The sequence below is a fragment of the Scatophagus argus genome, chromosome 16 (assembly GCF_020382885.2).
Source record: "Scatophagus argus isolate fScaArg1 chromosome 16, fScaArg1.pri, whole genome shotgun sequence".
Taxonomy (NCBI): Eukaryota; Metazoa; Chordata; class Actinopteri; family Scatophagidae; genus Scatophagus; species Scatophagus argus.
The window spans coordinates 17,908,893-17,921,944 of record NC_058508.1 but is presented as its reverse complement, the minus strand read 5'-3'; the positions used below and the strand labels follow the sequence as shown (position 1 = coordinate 17,921,944).

The following is a 13,052-nucleotide window of genomic DNA, read 5'->3' as shown; positions in this document are numbered from 1 at the left end:
GGGTTACATTTTATTTCAGAATTCAGGAAACGGGAGTGAATATATGTGTATATATCTAGCAATTCATCACAAAGGGGTTTTCCACCGAGATGGACTAATCACAATGAATTTGATAGAAAAAATCCTGAATCTCTCCACTCTGAAGAATACACAATGCATATGAAACTGATCTGTTGTCAGTCTGATAATGGGAAATTATCAATTATCAATTATCAGCTGATTCCACAGCCAAATAGATTTCACTGACTTAATGAGCACAGCATCTAAACCCAGACACAGTAGATGACAGTATGCATTTTGGTTTTTGATCCATCAAGAAAAGAAACAAGCACAGCACTTTGATGTCATGAACACAACAGCAATGTGCCATGCTGCTCCTGGGTAGAGCCATGTAGTGTAGACAAGAAATTATTGGTTACTGGCTGAAAAAAAATCAACCTCACTTAAAACTACAAATACATTTTAGTTAAAGATTCGTCCATTAGGAAAACTTACAAATACATTTCTTGCCAGCCGGTTCCAAAGACATTCAAGAGAAAATCAAAACAAAAGCCAAATTTGTGAAAGTAGCAAAACAGAGGTTCCACACACCACTTGACCTGGCATGACACTGTGAAACTTTTGCAGCTTTTCTGTTGTGACCCTGGCTGGCAGAAAGCAGACAGACAACGCTGCCCTATTTCCACACAGGGCTGCGGTTAGCTAGATAGCCTGAATGCAGATGGCCTGGTTAAGGGCTTGGAAAGTGTGTTTTTAATGCGCACCACAGAGAACAGTACATTAAAATCAAAACCAAACCAATCCACAAATTACTGTTACATATTAAAGATTTTAGACACAAAGACTTTGAGACTGTCACTGCTGAAACTCAGACAAGACCTATAAATTAAATAAATGTGACTAATGCCACCTAATCCGAGTTTCCTTCCTTGTTCCATGTCGGTTGATAATTTTTTGCTTGAAGAGAAAGAGCTAAAAAGGACAGAGGACCCCAGGGCTGCAGAGGGGTGAGTTTGTCTTCCTCCCATGACACTGACTGCCTATACAGGTCTGATGGATCTCCTGGGAGCATGGTTCAACCGTAGCCACAGTGAAACAGCTCAGGGCCATCCATCTTCCCTCTGACGGCCACAGGCAGATGACGCCTGGCAACTCATCACGATTGATGAGCACCACTTGATGAAAAGTAGAAAAAATGACATGATCATCGTTCTCCGGTTTTGTCCTTGTTTTATGACCTCCATCTAATTTCTCTACACATAAGTACCCAATATAGTAATTTAGAAATCAGTAATTCTTCAGTGAAGGCAAAAAATGAAAAATGACATAAATCATTTTTATATATGGATGAAAATACTGCCTTGAAATTCTAGCGAGTGCCTTCACTGATGCTTCAGCAGATGCTGTGCAATGGCCAAGCAATGCTGAGACCACCCAGATCAAAAGGGCTGCTCACTATGTGTTGAAATAGAGTTATTCATGCATTTTCTCTCTGCCTCAAGAAACATTTGCATGCAACTGTTGTGAGAGCTAGTGCCAAGGCCCAAAGGCACATGGTCTTGCCAAGACCGTAAGGGTTACAAGGCTGCTGTTGGTTCAGCTGGAGGATAGTACAATTCCAACTCATTCACAGTGGTAACCTCAGAGTGAAAAGAACTTCAACAGAAGGAGGCAGAGGGACTAGACTAGAGTGTCTCAAAAAATGATCCATCCCCAACCCATTATGATGATTGCAGTGGGATATAAGGCCATAATAAAAAAATCACAGTTCAACTCAAATGCTGTGCTTTGGGATCTCAGCCTGCCCCTTCTGCTCCACGAGACACAAAACTACAGTTACAGCCTATTTGTAGTAGAGTTCAAAAAGATAGTATGACTCTTCTCTTGTATGGTCCTCTGCTGCAAAATCAACCAGATGGACTTCTATGTTGATGAGGATATTGGGTATATGTGAAGAAAGCTTTCAGAGACAGAAAGCAGATTGAGCAAGTGGAACGGGGATCTGTTCAAGTCTAATTGCTTCCAGACCTTTTTGAGAGTAGTGCTGTGGCCACAGAGGGTCAAAGAGTGCGAGGGTAATCTTTTGTCTCATTAACATGCTGTTTCAATTAGCTGGACAGCCAGGTAGAACAACATGCTATTACCCTCAGCTCCAGTCTCTCAATCAAAACCAAGTAGGCATAATGTGTCCGCCACTGCTGAAAGCTGAAACTGAATTCTCTTTATTGAATTTAAATGCAAAATCATATGGATCACTTTTCAACGATGTTTGTGTTGTGACCGTAGCATAGGCCAGGACGAAAGAAAATAAAGAGAAAATACTATCAACAATCCCAATTCAAAGAAAATTTTGATTTTTTTGCAACAATTATTTTGTAACCTTTTTTTTTAAATTTCTGTCTGTGTTTTCCTACAGGCCTTTGTCTTTATTTTTTCCACTGATGAATAACTGTGCTTCTGTTGCACTCTCTCACTATTTCTCACAACCCCTGAGGTCTTTCCTGGTAGAGATGTCAGTATTTCTGTTTGTTTTTGTGTGTGTGTGTGTGTGCTTGAGTGCTTCTGGCTTGACTGCCTGTTGCTGCTGTTTTCTCCCGTTGCTGCAGTGATGTGGGGGTATTTTGGTAATCATCCACACCTCCCCCGTCCCTTTTCCTGTGGTGACGCTGGCTGCCTCGGGCTGGGTCAAACACTCCCCGATGGAAGGGTAAAGCAGCTGAACACGGGACAGGCTGTGAGATGAGCCTCCTAACATCCTCTGACGGACAGTGGTATGTCACACTAGCTCACCCTCCCATCACTGTCATCACAATATGGAACTGGGCGCCATAAGCAGAACGGCATGTGGAACTTGACGCCAGGGAGGCAATTAATTTAACATTTCTATTATATTGCCTGTTACACTGTGGTGCATCACAGAGTGGAGAATTCCAAAACAATAAGGATGGACAAGCTATTTTCATGGAGTTTATAATCAATATATTTCCAGTTATAAGTTAAAAAACCAACACACATTTGGCTTTCCAGCAGTCCCCGCAGTCTGCAAAAACTTTACTGCCTGAACACAGACTGAAAAATCCAATACAGCACTGTAGCTCAACATTAAAGGGCTAAACATGTAATGTGTCAAATGTTAGCATGGCCAGAGAGCTATTGATCACATGGAGGATGAATCTCTCCTCTAAAAGTCTTCTTGTGGGACTGTGAACATACTGCCTCATTCACTACCATGGCCCACTTCCTCTCCATCCCACCAAACCTCAAACCATCCCACCTCCTCATCACGGCTGTGCTGGCTGCCTGCCACTCGCTGCTCCTTGCCCCTATCATATCTCAACTCCAGTACAGGTCTTCAGAAAGTAGTCAGACACGACTCAGTTCCTCTCGCCCACGGAGCCAGTGTGTCACATTTGTGTGTGTGCAATGTGAACTGGTGAATAAGGCAACAGGGGAGTGTGGGTAATGGGGAGTGAAGACAGAGCAGAGTAGAGCCTTCTTGATGACGCGCTCCCTCCAAGATGTGAGTCAGAGTATGTGTACTAGGAGATCATAGGATCACTGTCTACATACACATTACGCATGAAATGCATACAGTGACATGAAATACATCCTTACTGTGTTTTGATGGTTAAGTGTTACCATCAAAGTGTCCAGTGTTAAGCTGTGTAATTAATAACTGTTTAATATCTGTATTAATATTACAGTCAAGAAAAAACTGTCGTCCCCTCTAATCATCAGATTTATGACTTTTATCATAGTACACCTGTGGTATCACCTGCCTGGTTGAAGAATTCACCATTTTAAATTTTTCCATAAATGCAAATCATATACACAGTTTATTCAACCTCTTATAGATAAATTATTCCTCAATATAATTTGTTTTCCTCGAATCTTCTCGAACAAGGCAAGGCAAGGTTATTTCCAACTTTAAATGCAACAAAAGATACAGAAAATGCAACAAGTGACTGAATAAATTCCTGCACTAACCAAGTTATTAAGTGAAGGTGATCTGATTGTTACGTGTATTATCTTTTTTCAGTGCAAGTCCAATACAGTTTCCTGCAGAAGCACCAGACGTGAAGAACCAAAGAGCTCTGGCATTTGCCTCGAAGGATTTCACAGCTCAGTAAGTCCCAGTCTACATGGGTGAGGTAGGTGGGAGGTCATCATCAGAGCACACCCCTCCCCCTCCCGCACCCTCCACAAGTCTAGGCTGCCCATCACTACCCTAAGGCACCACAGTGTCTCTTCCTTCCCGCATCGAAGATGGTTACACAAAGTGGCATCTGAATCCTGCCACACAGTTTAAGGCAGACATCATTCAGCCTCTAACAGACTCTCACTCTACTCCCTAAAATGAGGTGGAAAGAGGCATCCATGGAAGGAAAAGCATCGGTAAAGTGGATGGAAGCTAATGCTTTTTATATGCCAGAAATAGAGATAGAAGGAGCGACTGACAGAAATTGAAATAGAACAAGTTTATTAAGCTCAACGATAATTTAATTTCTTAAGATGTTTTCCCAATACTCAATGCCTCAATGCCAATAAAGCAAATTAAATTGAATCGAAAAACTAATATCCCAGAAGAAGTAAGAGAAAGAAAGAGAGGAATGGAGAGAAATACAGTGTCAGTAGCATTTTGCCTTAGCAACATGGCTTTGTTATCTGTCACAGTAATATAGGATCTTTGAATTGAATACAGATTTTGGATATTGGAGAGGCGAGGGAGGGATGGAGGGAATAAAGAAAGACAGATGATGGAGTGAATCGGGGGAGACAGAAGTTGGGCCTGTCACAGTTTGTCACTGTAATCTCTCATGTGGGCGACTGCTTTAATTCTCACAGCAGTACTCTCAGCTGCACATCGTGCAACTCATCACCCCATCTTAGTGCAAGTTTTGCAGAACACAAACACATTGTGTGAACAAGCGAGAAAATCAAAGAGGAGATCTGAGAGAGGAGTGTGTGTGTGTGAACTGAAGGAGTGCAGACGTGTGCTTGTGTTTGTCCCAGCACACAAGTGGATTTTCATTTTCATCCAGGTGATTCATTGTGTGCGATACTCACTGTGAACACGAAGCCCAAGTTCTACTGTTAACACTATTTGAGGGGCTCAGATAATATGTGGAAATCCCCCACAGAACGCTGAACAAGGCAAAGTGCACCAAACACTCTCACTAATTAGTGGCCCGTAGAGAGAGTGGAGGTCAATGCTATCGACCTGTGGAACCACAGAAAAAAGCAACAAGTGCCGTGGAGCCGTTTCGATAATTCAGTCACAAGCATTTGTGTTTAAGAGTTCATTTATTTTCAGCCATGAGACCACCACCATACATTCAGTACATGGCACATCTACAGGTTTGGTCATAAATCATATGTCAACTTTCCGTGTTCCCGGCACATCTGAATGCACACATGCACATACACAAACACACCAATGTCAGGCTCTCCTGTGGCTCCTCCATCACACCGACCGAGTTCTCCCCAGCTGCTTTTTTTTTTAATGCTTTCCACTGCCTTGCATCACCAAAGGGGCCAATTATTTCCTGCAGAAGCTATTTCATAAGCTCAGTTCAGGTGAGTTTATGTGTGTTCATGCGTGCACATGTCCATGCTTGTTGCTAAGCATGAAGCAGAGAGAGAGTCCTTTGTAGGGTCACAGGGTCTGTCCGTCCTCTTCCATAGGCAAGGCATCCGCTGTCAATCTCAGCTCCCACTCACCCTGAGTGATTCTGTGTCTGTCAGGTCATGTTGGTAATTCCGTAGAATCTATGTTAAATAATCCTTGCATATGAGGGTGGGGGGACACAGCAAGCGGATGTCCCTGGATTCCCTTACAATCTCCTGCTCTCCATTGTTTTCCCCGGCATGGTGGACGCTTGAAGGTTGTTTCATCAGCTCATATTCATGATCTAACACCACGTGTACTCACTCTGTGTAAGCTCTGTGCACCCATTCAACTAATGTGTCCGAGTGACACAGAACAGAATCTCCCATGATGACAAGGTTCAATTTTTGGTGCCACCTATGCATATATATCTAAAAATGCATGCATCCATGGCACAGTGAGGGACTTGGATAAAACTGCTCATAAAATGGCGTACCGTTGCTTTATCTCTTGAAGTATCCATATGGTTTTGGCAATTGAAGCTGGAATCAGGACCTTTTCACACTGGTGTTTGTGACTGTGACAGTGACAGGAAATAGGTCAGGTAAGTATTTGCTTAGCTTCTCTTTAAGAAATAGTTTGTTATTTTGGTTCAAGGCTTGGATTAGTTACTTCCTGTGCATAAGACAACAATTAAAATTTGTATGGGCAAACAAGCTGACACTATGGCCTCTCAGTTAGGAATAGGAAGCTCTGATCTTTTGCAGCACTTCTTTAGGTGAAGTTGTCCAGTGCCATGTTAGTTTTGCGCATTATGCATTTTGAACTGATTCCAATTCAAATGATAATCATGAAAATCAAAAGAGTTGCATTTTTCAGTTGGGTTTTTCAGTCCTGCACTAACAAACTGATAGCCGTGCGCCGGGTTCCTCACAGTTACGACTACTGAAGGCACTCATTGACTCAGATATCACAATGTTTAATACTTCCCCATGGTCATCATCTCGCTTTAATTAAACTGTGTTGCCTGATCTCAAAGCATTCCTCTCATTATATTCATTACCACAGTGTTTTCTATTTTGCTCAAATGGTATTCAGCCACAGATACCGGATCTTGGCTCTGTTTGCCTAAAATGAGGAGGATGTGGGGGAGTGTGACATGAAAGCGTGTTTGCTCAACTCCTGCTGATGACCAATGAAAGGATCATAGTTGACAAGCATGTGCTGACACCTGGTTCTCCCTCCTTTCTGTCTGTTGCTTGTCCTTTTACACTCTCACTACTGTTTACTCCCCCTCTTTGTCTTTCTGTTGGTGCCTGTCTTATTCTCTGTCTTTTTCTCTGCATATATCCCTTCATATAGCACCAATAAAGAGATGAGATTGATACTGGGGAAGACTTAAGGTCAGACTAGCAGTGTGCTGAATGTTTCTATCCTGTGGGAAATGATCTATCTCTTCCTCAATAACATCTGACAGAGGCAGCTGTTTCTAACCCGCTCACGATGAATCGTGTGTCCGAGCCTCAGGCGCAACAAAAAGGGAAGCCAGAGGAATTCTTTTGGCTACATGCACATACCATGCACACACACACACACACACACACACACACACACACACACACTGGATGGGGAAATCTGACCATCATCCTCTGCTTGCTTTGAACAGGAAGTGAGAATGTTGCTGTGGTTCTCATGTGCAACACTACCAGATGTGGCCTTTCTCTGATTCACTTCCAGCGAAACGTCGTACATGACCTCTCTGAAGCACTGACCATATACAAACCTCAGTGTTGCCATGTGGCTGAGACACATGATTATCACAGCCAGACGGAAGAAGATGGGTATGAGCAGGAGGCTGATTAACAACAAATGTCACCCTGACAGTCCCATGCTACAGATCTCAGCAGCATTTACCCTTCACCTCAGGCACGATGCTCGTATGAAAGGATAACCTGCCAAAAGATTACAGTCAATTCTGCAACAAAGAGGAAAATATGAGATATTGCAGTGTAAGAGAAACAAAATGTGCTCTTCAGCTGCAGAAAGACTAGATACAACTGAAGGAGTCAATATGGGATTTGCAAGTCTGAACATGAAAGTTCGATGCCTATAAATAAAACCATTACAGGACAAGAAGGCCACAAGTTTCCTGAAGCTTAACGGTTCTCTCCCAGACACGGCATCCTCAATACTTCAGTCTATCAATGAAGCCACACAGGCATAACCTTGACTGCCGTCTGCATTGCAGCGAATGGCAGGGAGAGAGAAATGCCCCCACCTGCCACCAGAGAGCTGTGCTGCTGCAATACAGGACAGCTCTGCTACAGTCCTCTCCTCTCCTGCACCCTCTCTACACCTCACCTCAATGTTTTCCCACCCTCTCCTCTACTCCCTGAACAGGACCAGAGAGGGAGAGAAGCATCCTGCATTGTCCTCTGACAAATGTGGCTCATGGTGTTCACAGATCACCATACAAACATCACCACCACAGCCTATCCTTCAGAGTGGTTCTGTGTTTGTTTTCTTCTCTTTTGAGGTGTACATTGGAGAGAAATTCACAAGAGGACAAATAAAATCCATAACAGAATAACAGATCCTAAAAAATCTTCCTAAAAGAGGTTCTCTTTCCCTTCTAAACCTCCTCATTTACACCTACACACTAAAACCCACATATTGTGGAGGTACACACCTGCCTCCGTGTGCATCACGCTCACTCTCCAAACACCCACCGTGTAGGTATTTTAAACATTCAGAGCTGGGAAGCTATTTAGATTCTGGAGTAGAGAAAGAGAGGGAGACTAAAATTGGCAAGTGTTCAGAGAAGTCCAGTCACCTGTGTAGGTGCAGAGGACTCTGTGTGGGCAGAGGAGCAGGCAAGCTTACTATAGCACAGTACACATGGAGCCTTTGGTAAAGGCTATTGTCTTCTTCCAAGCCCCCGTTTCTGCTCAGCATTTGGCAAAAATAAAGACTACATCTCTGAGCAGGCTTTGATCAATGATGCATTTTTCTCTCTGACACATTCCACGCCTGCATCCACGAAGCCCACTCAACTCTATAAATAACCTCCATGAGCCTGATCCTTGGCTGGGCTCCTTCTGTCTCGTCAAGAGGCTGGCAAACCAACTCATGGACTGTTCTAGTGCCAATGGAAACAGAAAAAAAAAGCACCCGCTTATCTTTGATCTGCAGGACGACGAGCCTTCTTACAACAGCTCCTTCGCTCTCTTTTTTCTATTACATAATCATTCTCCATTGCACTTAATTAGTTAAGCAACCTTGGCTAATGCCTTGTTAACATGTTGTCAGTTACAGGAAGGCAACTATTACAAGTGCATGTATTCCTGTTCAGTGCTTTAGTTTAATTTTAAGGTATTTTACTGAAGAATTTTCACTTAATTCTACTTTAAGCATTTCAGGGGCAAATGTATTTTCAATTCTATGACATTTATTTCATAACCATATTCATGATACAAATTAAGATTTAAAAAGGCCTACAATGAGCCTGGAAGATATGATACTCGACAATATAGTTAAAAGTAGCTTCACCCCAGCCAGCAAAAACATTGCAATTACACAAAACACATCAACAATAATAACAACAATAATCCAATTATGCAATATGTAATGAGAGAATGAACACTGCCGAAGGCCATTCTGCCATAAAGGATACATCTTCCACCACTGGTTAGGGCAGCGTAGTGATAACTAGTTGGGAGCGGAGATACGCTAAGTTGTTGTTGAGATGAGTAACAGTTTCATTGGCTTTTTCTCCCAGTAGTGGAGACAAATGTAGGACACAGGAGGAAGTGGGTCTGTTTGTGTAAATGCACAGTAAAGGGAGGGTGGAGGACATGGGAGCAGAGTGGTTCAATGTGCTCACTTTGCAGAAGAGCTTCGGGTGAAGGTGACCTTTGTGTTTGCCTGGAAAGCCTGTAAGGCAGGACTGCAGTGAAGGGAATCAGCACCATCAGGGGTAGAGGATTGGTGGACTGAAACTAGTGACGAATCAAGAGAGGAAGGACATGGGTGCAAAACTGGGGGTCTCTTCAGGAAGAAATAAGACTGCTGGAATGAAAGGCAAAAACAGGGAAAACAAGGGTTCCTATTTTTAGGTCTGGCCTCACTCTTCTAGTGAGAAGAGGGGGAGTCAGGATTCCCTGGGAGAGAACTGAACAGCAGGAGGGGAGGTGAATCTGATGAGGATGCGTAAGAAAGCCATGCTGATTTGCAGACCTCAACAGAAGTTGACCCAGTTTCACCAAAAAACCTTGGCCACCACATTAACCTGAACCTGTATCTCCTAGCATGGATGTGCTCTTGTTGCAAAAGACCGTGTGGTACGTGACACCTAAGACCAGTCTCATTTCTCATGCTGTCACTTTTTGTTAGGCAAGATTGTTGTTCCCAGTACAGTAGGGATGCACTTAGTCTAAAACAATCAACACATTGTATATAATCTTATGCAACATGCTCCACTGGGGATGTGAAACAGCCTGCTACATTATTATAAAAAGGAACAACTAGAGAATAGGTGAGTGTCTCAGCTACAGTCCTCTCTGTGCTGGGCTTCATCTGGATCATCATGTCAATGAGCTTCTCAGAGAGTCAAAACTTCTTATCTGGGCTTATTTCACTATATCACTTAGGAGCTCCGTCTGTCTTCTGGAGAAGAAGCATTTTTTTCTTTAAGCTGTTTTAAATGGAGTCACTTTAGAGACACAAGTTGGATGTTAGTGGGTGTTAATGAGTTTTCTGTCCAGCGTAAAAAAAGGTATTGGAAAAATATCATCGTAGGACACTGAAATCAGTATCAAATGGTGGAATAACCAATAATGAGTTGGAAAGATTAGTGAAGCATCACAGCCTATTTTAGTCCTGTTGTGTTTTTCTGTCATGAGACTGACATAACAGCTCCCCATGGAGCACAAAAAACCTTGCAAGACTTCATCCAGCAGCTACAAAGCAACAGCAACAGAACCACATCAGAGTTTAAAGGAGGACCTTCCTGGGCTTGGCTCTCAGCCTCTGTCATTACCCCTCTCTGTGTGGAGCAATAAGGCCCTGCTTCCTGAAGCTTCACTTCAGTGAACACTTCCCAACTCCCTTCTCCCATTCTCTACCAACATTTGTGTTAAATAAATTTGAAAATAGCATATAAACATAGATGGAGGCCTCATTTCAAAGGTATAAACTGTAGCCAAAGTCATAGCATTATTCACATCTATCCTAAGGCATTTGTTATATGCATAATTACAGACAGATAAAACATCACAGGGTACTTAAAGTCCTTCAAAAAGAAAAATAAAATTCCCACTGCGGAGTGTGGCGCAAGCTAGAGTGTGTGGGTGTTACAAGGGCATGGTGGGGAAAACAAGGGTCAGAGCAGCTGTTGAGGGCTTCGGGGGGCTCGATTAATTCAAATAAACAATTTCCCCTGCAGTGACAAATCCTTCTCAACCATGGCTAAAAGTAAAGCTTCTCCATTTAGATCCAGGAATTCTTCTACCCTGACAAAAAATATATCTGTACGCTTTGCTAAAGCACAGAGGGAGAACAAGAAGAAATTCTTACATGAAAAATCAATACTCGTAAAATGCAGAGGGTTTTGATGTTGACGGCGTCTTGGTGAAATGAGAAATGTCCTTCAGCATAGTGTACTCAGCAGCATTTCAGGCCAATCCACTGGACTCTCACATTCTGCAGGGATCCTACAGGGCAGTCCTCATCCATCTGCTGTTCTGCTGACCCCTCCCTTCCTCCCTCCTTCCTTCCTTCCTACCTACCTACTGGCATCTCTCTTCCAGGTCTAAACAGAGCTCATCCAGTGGAGCTAAATTTGACCATCATTTGTATGATGGTATTTCCCTCCACCTGTGCTGTTAACTAGAAGTTGTTCACTTGGCTATGCAAGTTCCTTTGTCACTTCCTGTGCAAAGGGCTTATAGTGATTTAACATGCTGCATCTGTGAGCATCCTGGCTGATTTACTGCACTCATTACAGACAACAACAATGCCAGCTCTGCACTTCTCCTTTGTACAAACTTAGTGTGCAGAAGGGATTTGACAGTATTGTAACACCGCAGAAAGGTGATAGTAATACCACTAAAAGTTTTACTACACGGCTGCAGTGGATGGAGGGACAATGTAAAGCCTGCTTCCACTGTTTTTATCTCTATTTTATCTCATCTTCTCTGTTTTATCTCCTCCTACTCCCGTTTGCATTGCACTCTTCTCTGTTTGCATTGCTAGGGCACCTGAAGGACAATAAGTGTCTCTCTCTCTCTCACACACACACACACACACACACGCATGCACACACAACATAATGCAAATGCTCAGGCGCTAATCTGATCAAACATAAGACAGACAGAAAAAAGCATCCAGCTGCACAATACTATAAGGCTGTTATCTGTGAACAAACATAATGTTACGGGAAGACACTGGGGTTTTGCTCACTTTCAAGAAAAACAGGAAGCAAAACACCACATACCTATGTGCATGTATTTCATATAGTTTTTCACCAGACAGTAGTAGAGGGAGCCTGCTATAAAAACACTTAGGTCATCGCTCTGCACTCTGTTGATTTCAGAATGAATCAGAGCAGTTCCCACATTCGAAACAGCTCTATCTGCATCCTGTCCTTCACACACTGATTTTTTTCCCCACAAGCACAGAGTGCGCAGTGTTGTCAATCAAAATGCCATTGACTAGGTTTGAACACAGATTACAATCGACTGCCAATTTCTGGCATACAAGTAATTGAAATTCATCAGCAGTGACCTTTCTTCAGGAGAGCATAGCTGTATTCAGCATTTTATTTTATTCACAAACCTGTCTGTGACAGATAACAGTGAAATTATGAGCAGGGACAAGAAACAAGACCGACCACATGCACAAAGTTCTCTCTCTATTTCTGAATATTGTCAACACAGTAATTAAAAGATAATGTCAGAAATACAGAGAGATTGTGACATGTTTTGCCAGGCTAATAGAGTTCAGAAGAGGTACAGGAGATAGCAGGATCATCAGGTGATGAATGGAAAAGCTTTGCTACATATGATAACACAGGTATGTTGGCCGATGGTGTGTTAGAATGACTTTACATTTAAATCTAATTGCAAAGTGAAATCTCAGACAAGAGAGAGTTTAACATCACATTTCGCAGGAGAGTAAAATAGGGACGACATTATGAAAAATGCTGAATATGGGTGCCTTTCCTCTGATGTTCCCGTCTCCCCCAGATAGCAAGGTCATGCAAACAGCAGGTAACCTTGATTTGGGGACTCCCTGCATCTTGCTAAAACCGTCAAAGCCCACATTCAGACATCACAAGGACTACTGATGAACCTTTTCATAAACCGGAGACAAATGAATTAGATTAATAAAAAAGATTAAAGAGAGGGGTGAATTCAGCACTGAAGTGGTCTGCTGTCCTCTGTAA

At 42.7% G+C, this 13,052-nt stretch overlaps 1 protein-coding gene across 2 annotated transcripts in view; it reads right to left on the bottom strand.

Moving 5' to 3' along the window:
* plcl5 (phospholipase C like 5) overlaps positions 1-13,052 on the bottom strand; it is a 60,777-nt gene that overhangs the window by 24,622 nt on the left and 23,103 nt on the right. The window lies entirely within an intron of this gene.